At 37.2% G+C, this 16,214-nt stretch overlaps 1 protein-coding gene across 8 annotated transcripts in view; it reads left to right on the top strand.

Moving 5' to 3' along the window:
- The window catches only part of numb (NUMB endocytic adaptor protein), a 63,905-nt gene that overhangs the window by 18,649 nt on the left and 29,042 nt on the right, over window positions 1-16,214 (top strand). The window contains exon 2 of one of the 8 annotated variants that reach the window (XM_023277749.3): window positions 12,478-12,609. The exons of the other annotated variants lie outside the window; for them this stretch is intronic. The gene's annotated coding sequence lies outside the window, so the exon portion shown is untranslated. The remainder of the gene's footprint in view (window positions 1-12,477; window positions 12,610-16,214) is intronic. 8 annotated transcript variants of the gene reach the window in all.

Genomic DNA, 16,214 nt, shown 5'->3' with positions numbered 1-16,214 from the left:
TTGGGGCTGCAAATAGTGATTATTTCCATTGTCGATCAGTTGTTTGTACAATTGCAACAAGTAATCAATAAGGTGGTCTGACATTTTGGTCTATAAAATGTCAGAAAAAGATGAAAAATGTTGGCTGGAGTTTCCCAAAGCCCAAGGTGATATGTATAAATGTCTTGTTTTGTCTGCAACTCAAAGATAATCACTTTACTCTTAAGAGAGGATTAAAAAAATATCTGAAAAAATACAATTTCAGGGAGTTGATGTCGAAGAATTTTAACAGTTTTCTTCTATTAAACATTACTTAAACTAATTAATCTGAATATTTGAGATTTAATTGATGTCATTGTAGCTTTGTTGTATATCTGTAGATTATTTTTCCAATTCATTGTTTAGTTGTTGTGTTTATAAAATGTCACTGAGTGTTTTTCAGAGTCCAAAATGACATCTTCTAATGTTTTTGTTTGATCCAGAACCTGAAAGTATTCAGTTTACTGTCATAGAGGAATAAAGAAACCAGAAAACATTACATTTTAAGAAGCTCAAATCACAGAATTTAAACCTTTTTTCTTATGAAAGTCCTCAAACCGATGAATCGATTATCAAAATAGCTGATGATTAATGCAACAGTTGGCATCTGATTGATGCATTATTGCAGCTCTATCTTGTAATTGAAACAGTGCCAACAGGATCATTAGATTACAAGTGTTTGGGTGTTTTTTTAACTTTATTATTATATGATTTCTCAATTCAGTGACAGGTGCACGGTTGCATGCCAAGTTGGTCTCTCCAGAAGCCTATCTCTATTGTCGGTTATTCCAAAAGTGCGATTCTCTAGGGAAATGTTTTTAAACAGGAAAAAAAACTCTGATAGGGTAGTGCTTCAGAAATACTTTGGTAGGCACTTGTGCATTATCAGCAGCGGTACCACTTATTTAGCATAAACAGCGTGCCACTCCTGAATGTGACTCTGAATAGGCTGCATTTAGGTCAAACTTCCCCTCAGTGGCAACATGTAATACTGTAATTAATTCTATACGCTTGCATGTGACCCAGAATATCACATTTAGGGGTTAGCATTCAACGAGGGGAGCAGCTTGATGCCCCATCGCACTCAGTTCCTGTTCAACCGAGAATGTCAAGATCAGGCTGCCATTAAATCAATTGCAGCCCTGAGCAATTATGTGACATGTCTGCTCTGAATGGTAGAGAGCCTTATTGTCTTTTTCTGTGCCGTTACTGATACATAAATATGTATGTGGGTTGACACATTAACCAGGGAGTGTGAACATCCTACCACAGGATATTTTGAGCATCAAACACTTAATTTCCTGCATTCTGATGACTCTTTATGCACCAATTTGCACCCTTTCTGCATCAATTTATGGTGGAAATGCCTTCATTTATGTAGAAAACCAACACAGACTTCTAGCACTGGGTGATCCTTCAAAATAAAATGGAATATAATTAAGTTTTCTCACAATAGATGTAGGAGTTGTGTGAGCAAATAATTCATAATTTAAACATAAAGACAGACCCATTGTGGATAAAAAGACCTGCCCCTGTCTGAACCGTTGTTTTGCCTTTTAGTAACATCAAATTACATCATATTATTAAATGTTAGATCCTTTTTTAAATGATATTTTTTTGGTTCAATCTTTGTTTTTGTTTGTTATTTTATTGCGTTTTTATTCAGATTTGTCTTTTATTCATCGTTTTTGTGACTTTTGGCTGCTATTTATCTATTTATAATTGTGCTGCACTTTGGTTCACCTGTTCTTGTGGTTTTAAATGTACTTTCTTACTCGACTAACAAATTAATTACCAAGTATTAGGACAATTAATTAATTAATTAAGCGGTTTGAGTAATTTTTAAGGAAAAACGTCCGCTTTTAAAATGAATTTCTCTGGTGTTTGTGCTCTTTTATAACTATAAAACAAGCAAGACACTTGAGGACGTCATTTTGGGTTTTGGGAGAAACTAATGCACCAATTTGTGCCATTTCTGCCTTAATTTATGGTAGAAATGCCTTTTTTTACATAAAGAAAAGCACAAAATCCTGGCCCCAGGTGACAGTTCAAAATATTACTGAATATAAATAGAAATATTAGTGGTTTCCCGCAATGGGTTCAGTGGTCATAATTCTTTTTTTGAAGGTTTCTTCACTACGTATGATTAAAATATTTGGATTGTTGACAAAATTTGATATTTGAGGACATCATCTTGGGCTTTGGGAAAGACTGATGCACCAAATTTGCACATTTCTCTATCAATTATAACCATTTTATAGATCAAACATCTAATTGATTATCCAAGACAATAATTGAAGCAATTAGTCAACAATGGAGATAATTATTAGTTGCAGATTGGCTGACTGACTCGTTCCCTGCTGCAATCACCACAAACTTGCCAACCAGGACCCACAAAGTCCAAACCTCTGGCCCTGATCTTGGACCTGAACTCTGGGATTCTCTCGGCCTTTTTTTCTCCTTGTGTGTCTCTTTCTTGGCTTTCCTTTTGCGCTACACACTTTCATCCACATTTCTTCTTCCTTGTCTATTTTTTTTTTCTTTTTCTGCCCCTCTTTTTTTATATAAGCATGCCAAGCCACAAACCCGGGCCGGAAAATTGGATTACCACGGTAACAGCATTTTTCAAATTCCCTCTTCATGTGGCCGTTTGGAGGCAGAACAGAGGCGCTGTCACCTCGAGTCGACCGGCTCCCCGATACCAGAGCTATGCAGATCTGCCCTGCGTTACATACGGCCGGCCTTATTGATCGAGGATCTTATTGTTGCCTTCCAAACTATAAACTGGCCCCAAGCACACACAACATGGAACCCCCTGAACGGAGCAATATAAAAGAGGATGAAGGGTATCAGCTGGCACAGCAGTGGGGCGACTCATGAAAGGAGACAGTAGGGCCTTTTTGTCTCGAATTGCTGCCCATTCTCTCTCCTTGTCTTTCTCTAGCTCTCACGCTCCCTCCATGCCTCCCTCCCTGCCTCTATCTCTTCTTTGAAACCCAACCGCTGTACTCATCCCTAGGATCCTTCTGCAAGGATTAATCAGTTTTCCATTCCTGGAGAGATTATTCAAATACTGTTACATCTACAGCCAGCAGCAGCCCTCCCTCCCTCCTCAGCACGACACCAACTCTTCTTGAATTTACTCTGTTTTTTTTGTAGTTTTGTTGCTCCGTTTCGTCAGCGTGCCTCTTCTCTTTACATTTCGCCGCCATTGTTGACTGTCTCTAATTGTCCAGTGAGCATGTTAATGATATTGCATGTGAGGGTCTTTCCACCGCTCTGTCTCTGTGTACATGAACACAGAGCGAGTATAAACGCTCCTTGTGTAATTGTACTCATTAGCGCTGGTGGGAGAACAGCCAGATATCCTCACGGCAGCAGGCTACAGGAGCTCTGACAGCTCCAGCAGGGTTCAGATCCTGATCTCCTGCACCGAAGCCTTCACCTCCCTGCCATGCAGCTCTCACCATGACTGGAAAATACCTCTTTAAAAACCCTAAAAGTGGACATGAAAGATGGTGGAGTTGGAATAATGTTATAGCTGGATCCCCAATCTGAAATTTCCCAATAGATTTAACATTGTTAGTGAAACTGGATTAAAATAATGAGCAATCTGATGTTCATTTGTCAAGCAAGTGTAGCTTCATCTTGTCCTGTGGTTGATTAGAATGGAAATTATACATTTATTAATATTAAAGGAATCTCTTACCTAAAAAGCAGTGCAAGGGGGTTGCTTTTGCATTGTCCTTGGATGCAGCAACGCATTTTAAACAGTCAAAAACCAGAGAAATATTGCTCACTTTCATGCTTTGCCTCTTAACCCTCTGAATTCCAAGCAGTTTATTAACATTTCTTTGCTCGTGTCACATTTTTACTCACTGTGGGCTCATTTTTACTTCAATATAAAGTCCTGTACCTGTATGGAAACAGCACAACACTGACTAGAAGCAGACAGAGGTTAAAAAAAAAAAAAAAAGTCTTTTGTGTAGTGTAACAAAGTGAAAATGCCATAAATCTGGAAAGATAAGAAAAACATGAACATTTAATTGAAATGGAATGCATGTACAGCATATTTTCAAGTGTGACCAATACTGGAAAACGATAGTGACTCTACATAGTATAGATATTTTTATATCTACATTAGTGTTTGTTTTTTAAGCTTTTCTTCAGCTTTAATTGACGGTCATGGTCAGAGTAAGACAGGAAAGTGGAGGGAAGAATGGGGGAATGACCTGCAGCAAAGGGCCATGGGTAGGAATCGAACCTATGACCGCTGCATGGGGACTAGCCCCAGTTTATGGGTCGCCCTCTGCATTTTTAATTTGGGTCCATACTTGTCCCTCTATGCCTCTGTATAAACACAGCCTGCAGTTCAACCGAAAAATCCCTAAATTTTAGTCACATGACTGTCTGCTGCACCTCAGTCACTAATGGCCTCACAATTGTGCCAATGCAACATCATTATTTTAAGCTTATATTTGGGTAATTTCCCCCAAAACATTGAAAGTCACACATGATTGGTTGAAGGACTGTCGGAAATGAAAAAATCTGATGATTTATTCAGTTTTGACAATTTCTGACTCTGATAAATTCTGTCATTTTGGCCATTTTTTTCATGTATTTAATTTTTTTTAAGATGGCATGCAACATTTGAAACCCAGCTGTGTGTTTTGGGGTTCATGGAGGTAAGCAAGTGGTTTGTCTCTGGCTTACATGTGCTGAAACAAGATAAACAGCGATACATGATGTTAGGGTTTGTAGTGGGGCACTTTGTAAATGAGAACTACATAAAAAAGAGGGTTTTTTTAGTCAGGTGTAGTGGTGGTTTGCTGGACCAAGAAGCTGATAAGGTTCTGTGTTCAGACAGTCTGACTAGCAAGAAGTCTGGTTTATTTTGTCGGTAGGGCCGTCTCTAAATGTAAGTGGCAGAAAATATTAATCTTACTCAGACTGGAAATCAGTTTCTAGGAAGACAGTAATGTCGGTAGAACATAATGCAGTGCAGACAGTTTTTATTGCTGATGGAATCTGACGCATTTTACTGCGAAAACTGTGGTCTGTGACTTAGTTCAGGAGCAGAAAAACTTTGAAGTCAGTCACACTATTTCGTATTTATCTTCTTCACTCCAAAGATAAGACTATTCTTCTGCTGTTACACTATTGCCGTTAATGCCTACAGAGATCATAAACTTGGTGATGTACTTGCTTGAGTCAGAATCTGTTATCTGTTCTGCTGCAAGTTTGATTTTCCTCTTTGAGCTCATAAAGTTGCATTGATTTGATTTTGTTTCTTTGGTGATATCTAGTTAAAAACAGCTTCTGAAGAAATACCGTTGCGCTGAGGAAAATCATGCTCATTTTTAATGCATCTGGAAAAAACACAAACCTGAGGGAAGCAGGGCTAATTCATTTTTTACCACCACCTCCTCCACCCTGTTTCTGAGTGTCTCTGCAATGTTCTTCTTCTCCCACTCCGTCTTTATCTCCTGCTCATTTCCCTTCCAATTATTTTACCTTCTCCTTCCATCTTCCCCCATCTGGATTTGCTGCTCTGTCTTCGTCTCCCACCTTTCCTCCCTCTGTGCCTTCATCCTCCTGGCTCTCGGCCAGACGAAGTCCTCTCATGACCGACACCTTCCAGCTCTATGACTTTCCCCGTCGCTGCTCAGCCTCTGCTGCTCGACCTCCCTCCTCATTACAACTGAGATTCAATTACCTCATGCCGGTCGTAATGCGGATTTCATACGCAATCTGCATGTTTGACATGCGATCATGAACATGTGTGCAACCTGGCTGACCTACTGTACTGTACCAGTCTGCTTTAACAGGTTAATCCCTGGTTGTCCCTGTTGACACAGACCTGCCATCGCGGCTTTAGTTCAGCGGACGCTGCGCTAACACATTTGCATCGCCATGATAATCATACTGCGCATTTACAGGACAAAAAATTTACTTATCAATTTATTAAAATGTTTTTGCAACACTCAAGTCGATATAGAGCAATTTTTTTAGAAAATTATCAACATGAAGGTAGAATTTGTGTCTTTATTTTGGAGTTATTATTGAAAATGTTTAATATTTAAGTTAATCGATGTAAGACCAGGGTTAATCTCACTCTGTAAAAAATACCTGTCTAAACATCTGTGAAAATCTGGTAGTAACTGTGTCAGAAAAATGACATTATAAAAGGGTTGAATACTATAAAAATGCTTTTGAATATAACGGCAATTGTAACATTTTTGAATATTTTTAGATGATCTAAATGCAGTAAAAATGGGTAATTTTGTGGCCATAAATTGTAAAGAAATACTTACAATATGTAAAATTACAGATTTTTGATGTGGACATAATTTAAAGGTTTTTTTACACTCAACATGTGAATTAAAACCATTTCTGTAATTTTATTAGACGTCATCTGTTACAAAACTAATCAATTTTTCAGTCCTTAATGTACATAATCCTTCTATAAATAACTAAAAAAAGTTAAATAATATTTTTTGCTGATTTAAATACAGTAAAATAGTATGTGTGAAGGTAGAATTTATGCCTTTATTTTTGCAGTTATTATTGAAGTGTTTAATATTTAAGTCAAGTGTGGTCAGACCAGGGTTAATCTCATACTGTAATAAAATATATGTCAAAACAGCTGCGAAAATCTAGCAGTCAATGTGTCAGTAAAATGACATTATAAAAGGGTTAAATACTACAAAAATGCTGTAGGTGATTTAAATGCAGTAAAAATGGGTAATGGTTTAAAAAAAATTAAAATGATAAAATAATAAATAAATACTGTATATTTAATTCATTTATTTAATTACTTGATATAATTTTAGTTTTTACTTGTAATTGATTGAAACGGGAAAAAGAGTTTGAATGATTCACCATTTTTCAATCCTTAATATATATTATTCATAGTTTTGTTTTTTTTTAAACAAGTAACAGAAAATAATCCCTTTTGCTGAAATAAGTTCAGTATAATATTGCCATTTTACAATCAAACAGTTTTACAGTTGAAATGTGAATAAATCCCTTTTTTCTGTGATTTTTTTTTTTTTTACTAGAGATTAGCTGTAATTCAGCTAAACAAGGGGAAATCTGTGAAATGTGTCCAAAGCAGAGTTGAGGAGTAAAAGCAGGTGATGTGTTCTGATTTAATTCAGATCAGTCTCTGCTGGAGAGCATAAAAACAGCCTTGTGAATAAAGCATGGTGTGCTGCAGAGGAGCTGTGTGATGGGTTTTAATTCTGCTGCTCTGAAGCTCACACTTGTTGTGTCTTGCTCCTTGTTGTGAATGTGAATCTGTCCTGGATCATAGGCTTGGTTTGAAAAAAAAAGGGTCTAAAGGGTAAAAGCATGAAAAGCAGAAACTCCAGGTTGGTTCAAGAGCAGGAACATCTTGTCAGGGAATTGCGTTTTTTTTTTTGTTTTGTTTTTTTTAGCTGTGCTCGTTCCAAACATGCTACATTTTGGCACCGCTGCTCGTATCACATTCCTGCTAACGGCTGCACATGTCGTACACTCACTCCTTAGGTGCATATGCTTGGCTGCGCACCAGCGTTCACCACGAATACACAAACACAGCCAGCGTACGCTTTCTTTCCCACGCACAAGAATATATGTGCTTTCACCTACATTCCCGCGCTCCCCCTTCTTTTTTTTTTTTTTGTCTTAGACATTGCAGTTTTGCAGGAGAGAATGTGTGTGTGGGTTGTAAGCTGGCAGTGAGTGCTAAGTGATTTAGAAGGTGAGTTTAGGGAAGGTACTGTGAGATGAGGCAAAAACTACGGGGCTTTAATGGGGAACATTTGCCTGCGAGCCCAAAAAAAAAAAATCTGAACTACTTTCTCAGCTAATATTGTGTTATGGCTTTCTTGCCCCACAGTTTTTGTAATAGACTTCACCGCTGCTTTTTCACTTCAGGTTAGACACTAAGCTGCATTTTGTTGTCTTGGTACTCTGTGCAAAATTTAGTCTAGTCTATTCTTCTGGTATATTTAAAGCATTTAAACCCTTTTTTTTTTGCAGTTAATTTTGGGTCTGTGGCACCAACCCCATAAAATTTAAGACAAAAAAGATAGATACTTGAAGACGCCACCTTCGGCTCTGCAAAGTTCTAACATAAGATGAGACAGTTTTTGTATTTTTCTAATTTGTTAATCAAAGAAATCTCTCTTTTGCAGCCCTAAATACACGTATGGACCTGTTGTTTTGGTGAGTGTGTTGGCAAAAAGCTGTCTTTTACACATCCAGCAGAGACAGACTTCAAAGATTTATATTTTTTGGCATTTACCCCCTAGAAATATACAGTAACTGTTGGGAAATTAAGAAGGGGAATGATATGTAGCTGGGGACTGACAACATTAGCTTCCATTTGTAGTTGTGTTTCTGGTGATTTGGCAAATATTCACTCTCAATTTGCTCCTGTTTGGTCTCCTGAGGAAGGAAGATGTTTGCAGATGTCTTGATGAAACCAAAACAATGAGCTAAAAAGACAGAGTTGTGAATTCCCTGTGGAAGATCGTTACAGTCATCTAAAACAAGATTAAAATGCCGACTAGCGCAGCGTTATCGAGTAAAAGGATCAAATGTTTTCATTTTTCAGCTTCTCTATCACTAAAATATGTTGCATTTCTCTTTTTAATCGAGTAAAATAGCTGTTACTGAGCAGAAAAAGCAATGTGGAGAGGTTTTCTTCAGGGCATTTTTCATCGTTTTGTGACATTGTAGACTTCCAAGCACTGCTATATTATATATTTTTTTGTTTTATTTTGTTATTCTTGATAAAAACCTGTTTAGAATTTACACACACCTAGATGAACTGTCCTTGAAAGTGTACATTTTTTTTAAAAAAAAAACGAAACATTTATAGCTGGCTTTTTTTCCACTAAAGAGTGTGAAGATGCTTTGAGCAAATGTTAAAGTGATCCCCACCTCAGGCCCACTGGGTTGCACATGTTTTCTGCCTGACACATTTGGTCACACAAGATTATAAAAATAAAATTCCTTTGTTGAAATTGATATTTTTGAAGGAGAATATTGCTAAACTTGTATCGTATTTTGTCCTTGAAGTAGTGAAAGACTTTAGGTGGCTGAATTCGTTAGGCATCTTGTTTTATACATATAATAAAAAAATGCATTGATTAGATGTTTTGAAGTTCAAAAATAAATCATGCGTTCTGTAGTAACCACACAAGTCATGGGAAAATGCCAGTTTGTCACGTGCAGTTTTCTAGGCGACCGATGGATGGATTATTTTCCGAAAATGTGTGGTTCGCAAGTTGGGTGAAGAGTTAAAACACATCTCCTTAACATTCAGTATGGAAAACAAGAGGCCTGTTTTATAAAATGCCACCCATCTGACAAATTTTCTTAAAGATATCCTGAAATACCACAAGCCTCGCTGACACATCTCAGAGATCCGTTTCCTCCATCTGTACTGGGTGCCGTCTTGTGTCTGGTGACAATATGAGAGATGCATTCGAAGTGAGAACATTTACGAAACAAAAGGCTTTAATTTGTTGCACCGAAGACGAGGTGCAGACTAATGTGTTCTGGTCCCGCTCCTCCTCTCGGCTCTGCAGGCTGGAAGCATGCAGCCTGTCACTGGCACTGCAGTGAGCCCAAACATGATATGACCTAAATAAACGAGCGCGTTAGGAAGGGAGCGCGCCTGAGGGATGAAGCAATATTCTCTCCCCTCGCTCTGTCGTCTTGTTTCCAAACACTTCAGTCTTCTGCAGGCTACGACTTGTATGCACGCATGCACGATGCAGACGTGCACGCCGGGTGTTGTTTCTTTTATATTGTTTCACCTGCAGAGGCTCTTATTACGAAGCAGGTGATTTCACGCTTCGAAGCACCTGCTTTACACTTTGTTGGTCGTTGTTTCTGCCTCATTATTCTATTATTCTACTGTTCTACCTCCAGCATGACTCAGGGGTCACCACTGCAGATTCCATTACAGAGCACATGAGCTGAAATCACGTTGTTTAATTGTATTTTTTGGGAAATTTAAATATGTTAAAATTGTTTAATTTTATCATGAAATGTTGTAAAAGCATAAATTACCATTTGTAATGGAACGGGTGGACCGTATTTGCAGTTTTGGCCAATTTTCTTACAGTTAACATGTAAATTAATACTTTTTTGTAATATTACTAGATATTATCTGTAACAAAACAAGGAAAATTTGTGAAATAATCATTAAAAACTGTTTTTAGTTCTTCTTTTACATAATTATTCTATAAGATAACTTGAAGTATTTTTTTTCTACATTTAATGATAATAGGATAGCATTATTTCACAGCCAAATGTCGTGAAAGAATTCATTTTTGTTTGTAAAATTTTTTTTATCGTGGATGGTGTTTGAAGTTTTTGCTAGTTTTCTTGCAGTTAACATGTAAATTAATATTTTTTTGTAATTTTACGAGATATTATCCATAACAAAACAAGGAAAATCTTTTTAAAAAATCATTAAACACTGTTTTTAATCCTTATTATAAATAGTTATTCTATAAGATAGCTTAAAATATATTTATATTTTTTCTAGATTTAATGACAAAAGAAAATTAAATGTAAAAGAATGAAGTATCATTTGTAATTTTTTAAAAATGGTCGATATTTGCAATTTATGCCTGTTTTCTTACAGTTAACGTAATGAATACTTTGTTTCTGTAATTTTACTAGAGATTATCTGTAACAAAACAGGGAAAACCTGTAAAATAACAGTTCAATCAGTTTTAATACTTAATAAACCTGATTATTCTTTCAAATAACATAAAATTACAATTTTTTCTCAATTTAATTGCAATAAAATAGCAGAATTTTACAGCGAAGCATTGTAAAAGAATGAAGTATCATTTGTAAAAATAAAAATTTCTAAAATGGCCAATATTTTCATTTTTGGCCTGATTCCTTACAGTTAATGTGTAAATTAATACTTTGTTTAATTATTGTTAATTAATTATTATTAATTATTTATGAAAATATTACTATTTTAAGTAGACAGATGGATGGTATTTGCAGGTTTGGCCAGTTTGTTACAGTTAGCATGTAAATTACTACTTTGTATCTGTAATACTACTAGTAACAAAACAGGTAAAATCTGTAAAATATCATTTAAAACAGTTTTTAATCCTTAATATACATAATTATTCTTTAAGATAATGTAAAGTAGCATTTTTTCTAGATTTAATGACAATAAGATGGTGTAATTTTACAGCCAAACACTGTAAAAGAATAAATCTGGCTGGTGGCTTGCAGACTTGGCCTGTCCACCTCACATTGGTCCAGAAGTTGCTCCTACAAAGCAGCTGTCTTGTAAAACATCCTCAAACGCAGGTTAACTTTGTTGTGTATCCTTTGCAGTCGCTCTCGGGGTTTCTTAAAGTGCAGAAATTTGCTGCTCAGACTCAGCTTCCCGAGACGTTTTCACAGTCCACGCTCCACTCCAGGCCTCCCCTCTGGTGACAGTGGGAAGTTTGATGTGTTTATGTGTGTTCCTGTGGCCTGGTCGGGCCTGAAAGCTTTATTGTGCGCTGCCCACAGAGCTGGAGCCTGGCACGGACAGATAACAGAGCCTCACCTCAAATACACTTTCTACTCGCTGCCATTACCGGCTCACAGGACAGGTTTCATTATGCAAACAGACAGCTCAGGTCCTGCGTGGAAGTAGGTGCATGGGTGGTTGTTTGTGTGTGTGTGTGTGTGTGTGTGTGTGTGTGTGTGTGTGTGTGTGTGTGTGTGTGTGTGTGCATGCTGCTATGTTATGTGTGTGTGGACAGTCAGTTCTCCTGGATTAAAGACCTTTTAATCCCACCAGATCCTCATCAGCTCAGAAGTTAGTGGGTACAACTTGTTAGTGGAGGAGTATGCTCGGCCCACATGTTAAAAGTCAGAGCTGCACGGCTGAATGACTCATGGTCCCCTGTTATGAGCTGCTCCAAGAGATGTGAGCCAGACTCTCGATGATGGATGCACCTCTCAGTTCTAGTTTGGATCAGCAACTTTTAATTGGGTCTCTTTTTTTTTTTTTTTTGGTGCCTCCTAATCCCCCTTCAGAGCCAAGAAGACATACATGTACTGTTTAAAGCAGGGCTCCTGGCTTCATTAACTGTGCTTTTTTCAGGATTTTTATATAATTCTGCTGCACTAAAGCAAAATTAAAACTCATTACATTAGATTTTTTTGAAGGAACTCGACAAATCTGCGTTTTATTTTCAATGCTGGATCCCTCAAGGTAACACTGAACTCTATAACGCAGGGGTGTCAAACTCATTTTAGTTAGGGGCCACAACAAGACAAAATATGACAAAAACGAGACACAAAACAACAAAAAACAATGAATCTAGTATTTGACTTTATGATCAAAACAACTTGTCATGGTCCAGAAATTATTTTAAATGTACAGTTTTACAAATTTACAGTTAATGTCTTCTCTGTAATTTTTACACTTTACAGAGTCGTCAGGCAGGCCGGATTGGACACACTGGCGGGCCGCTTTTGGCCCGCGGGCCACATGTTTGACACCCCTGCTCTAAAGTAACTGCTTGGATCTCAGAAGGCAGCTGGATTTCTTAAAGGCAATCTGAAGTACTAATAAGTATTGACTGATTTTTTTACCACTTTATCTGCAAGCTTGTCTCAACTAATCTCTATTCTCAATCACATTTTGAAGGGAATGTGGCAGGAAAGGTGGTCAGTTTCAAGGATTTTACCCGGAAAACCAGGGTTTGCATCTCATGATGGATGAGAGACCACCAGTCTCACAGCTAGGTTTTGTTTTCTGCGGTTGTTTACTTTAGATTTCCACTTGTTCTCTAGTTAGACTTGCCACAAAAACTACGTAGTTGGGCTTAGAAAAATATCACACTTTTAAAGATACTTTTCCATGAAGCTCGATTAAGTTTACGCACCACAATTACCTCAGAAAAATGTCATTTTGCTACATGTTTAAAGCATCCCCTCCATTTTCTGGGTTACCATGGTGACAAATCCTGGCTGAAATGGGGCGGCAGTGGAGCAGTAAAATAAATAGCAAAATATGTTGATTAGAAATCTATTTATGAAACATTACAAATATATGGTGTCAGAAAATATGTTTCCCCAAAACATACTCCAGATGGCGGTTTAGTTGTAAAGGAATGTAATTTTGTGCAGACAGGGTTGTTATTTAGAAGGCAGAACAAAAGTAAATGTTGCTCTTTATCCGTCGTTGAACAGGAAATCTCACCAGTTTAATGAAGCAGAGCTCATAAAGGGAAAAGCTATGAGCCACAGTGCACTGAGAACAGTCTATATGCTAGCCTTATTAGCCTAAATGAGCTACAAAATAACATAAAAAGCTCGCATTTGCAGCATATTAAATCATTCTCACCTGCTTGTGTAATACTGAAATGATACCAGGCCAGTAGTTGACCGGTGTGCACCTGCCCACATTCAGATGTTTTATGAAAATAGAACTATATCAGCTGGTGATCCAGAATAGCAGCTTTCGAGGAGTTAACCTGCTGCAGCGTTTGTTGTTGAGCTGCGATACACAAACTGCTGTTTACAAAATCTGTTTGTTCAAAACCGACAATTTCTTTGACACGGCGTCAGTTTGTTTGGAACCGACTCTGAGTAAACATTCGGTAAACATAAATAAGTCAGAGCTGCCAGTCTCCATTAGGTCGGGACAGTTCTGTGAAAGTGTGGGGGCGTTCACAGGTAGTGCCAAAAATAACGGATTCATTCGGGAAGACTTTTTATGTAGAGCTTTTCTGTTTATGAAAGTAAAACTGGCAGTTGTCTACCAGTTAGACTTTGGTTGCTGGGGTATCAAAGATGCGGCCCGCGGACCAAAACTGGCCCACCAGAGCTTCCAGTCTGGCCCGCAGGATGACTCTGCAAAGTGTAAAAATTACAGAGAAGACATTCAGTGCAAATTGTAAATTTGTAAAGTTATAAGTTTAAAATAATTTCTAGATCTTGAGAAGTTGTTTTGATCATACAGTAAAATACCAGATTGTTCAGTTCCAGACATCTGTGACTAAAAGTTTTGTGCCTTTGTAGACACACCGTGATCTGTAACTTGTACTGTGTAAATGCTAAACTGAGGCAAAATGTTGTTGAAATTACACTTATTTTTCTTCAGAAATTTCAGGTTGTTCCTAATGTTTTGTAAAAAGTTCATTAAATGCGAACATTTTCAGAATGTACTTTTTTTTGCACTAAAACAAAGGGAAATATTTGGAGTTGTGGTTATTTATAGGTTATTATTCTCTGAATTTACTGGTCCAACCCTCTCAATTTGGCCTGTATGTGGCCACTGAACACCGCTGGTACAGAGCAACCAAAACTCACTAGTTGACCTGGAGGCTACAGCCCTGATACCAGAAAATGGGTTTATTTACTGTATTGTGTGTTTGTAACTGACACTTTGGGTAACCAGCTTACTGGTCACCTTTGTTTTCCCTTTAAGCAGCAACCACAAAAAGATATAATAAAAAGTTCTAAATAGCTGACACAACTGAATGATCATTTAGAAGTATTCAAAATGCTTCAAAATTTGTCCGAAGTAACAAACTTGAGCAAAGAAGTGCAAAAATGACTTACAAACTGTCTAGAATTAATTGAACTCACATAAAATGACTCAAAAATAGTCTAAAATGGCATGAATCTGTGCAGAATTGTTAAAAAGAAGAATTGAAAATGCTTCAAAATTTGTCCAAAATTACATAAACTTGAGTAAAAAAGTGCAAAAATGATCCTGTCATACATTCTTGTTTAAACAAAATAAAGAAAGCATAATCGCTAATCGGAAAAAACATCAGATCAGGTCAACCTCTAATCTAGATGCTTCTCTACCATTTAGAAATGACCTAATTAAATGATAATTTCCCTTCAACGACCCACAAAAATACAAGCTATTTTCTAAAGAACTCTGTCGTTTCCTGTAGAGATCCAGTCATTCACTCTTTGACCTTTGAGTCAGGTTGCTACTGTTATATTCCAGCTATATTCCAGTTTATGTAGAGGAATTTCCCTAGAAGTGTGACTGCAGTGCTGAACACATAAATGAAACATGTCTGTCTAAATTTAAAAGATGGAAATCTGGATTATCAGTAATCCTGCCGTTCTCATGCAGTCAGCAGGTTCAGAGTTCTCTCAGTTAAATCACTACTGCTGCCTCTTATTTGTCCTGCCTGGACTCCGGGCACCGACTCTTTTGTTCCTTCTGGTGAGTCAGAGCCACAACAGCTGACTGTATTGTTCACTGTGTTTGAAGGATTCTTATTTACAGGAACTAAAAGGGACTCCTGAAAGTGCTATTGTGGCACCGTAGTTCTTCATGATCACCAGCTTTTTTAATCTTTTATCAGACAGAGGAAGTTGACTGATTCATTCCGTGTCGACATGTACTATCGGCTGCACGTGAATTGGCACATTTCCTTTGGGTTGCGAACTTTTATCATTACTTAATGTGATTTGTCTTTTTTGTTGCAAACAATCCCCAAAATGACACCATTTATAAGTCCTAAAACTACAAAAATAGAAAGAACTGCAGAAAAATCAACTTTCTGACGGTCTTTGAACTGCTCTTTTGGGTCATTTTAACCAAATCTGAGCTTAAAGTTGTGATTTTTCATCAAATTTGTTTCAGTCTGTGTCTAATTCAAAATTTTCCTCAAAAATAAACCGTTCACCTAAACCAGATGCTGTAAAAAACTAAACATTCTTCACTCCTTGGCACAACAGTGAAGCCAAGACTGACCCAACTGTGACGGTGGCAAAAATTCAGGAAGTTTTCAGGATGAACTGCAGGCAGTGTTTCCACAGAGAGACTGAGAGGACAAATCAAAGCTATTGGATCAATGTAACAAATGCAGCATGGCTCAGAAACAGTAAACAGAGGAGCAAGTTGTTGGAGATACATTCAGCATGGTGAAACATCTTTCTACAGCTGATGACCAGAGTAGAGAGAAGAAGTCTGGAGAGTGAATATTCATCTTCAAAATTACTTAAAATTTGTCCAAAATGACATAAACTTGTGCAAATCAGTGTAAAATGGTCAAAAATTACCCAAAAACTGTCTGAAATTACATTAATTTCCAAAAAATGGCTCAAAAATTGGCTAAAATGTCATAAATCTGTGTAGAATTATTAAAAATAGTAATTCAAAATGCTTCAAAATTTGTCCAAAATGACATAAACTT

The sequence above is a fragment of the Amphiprion ocellaris genome, chromosome 20 (genome assembly GCF_022539595.1).
Source record: "Amphiprion ocellaris isolate individual 3 ecotype Okinawa chromosome 20, ASM2253959v1, whole genome shotgun sequence".
NCBI lineage: Eukaryota > Metazoa > Chordata > Actinopteri > Pomacentridae > Amphiprion > Amphiprion ocellaris.
The sequence above is the reverse complement of the archived record's forward strand: the minus strand, read 5'-3'. Positions and strand labels throughout refer to the sequence as shown.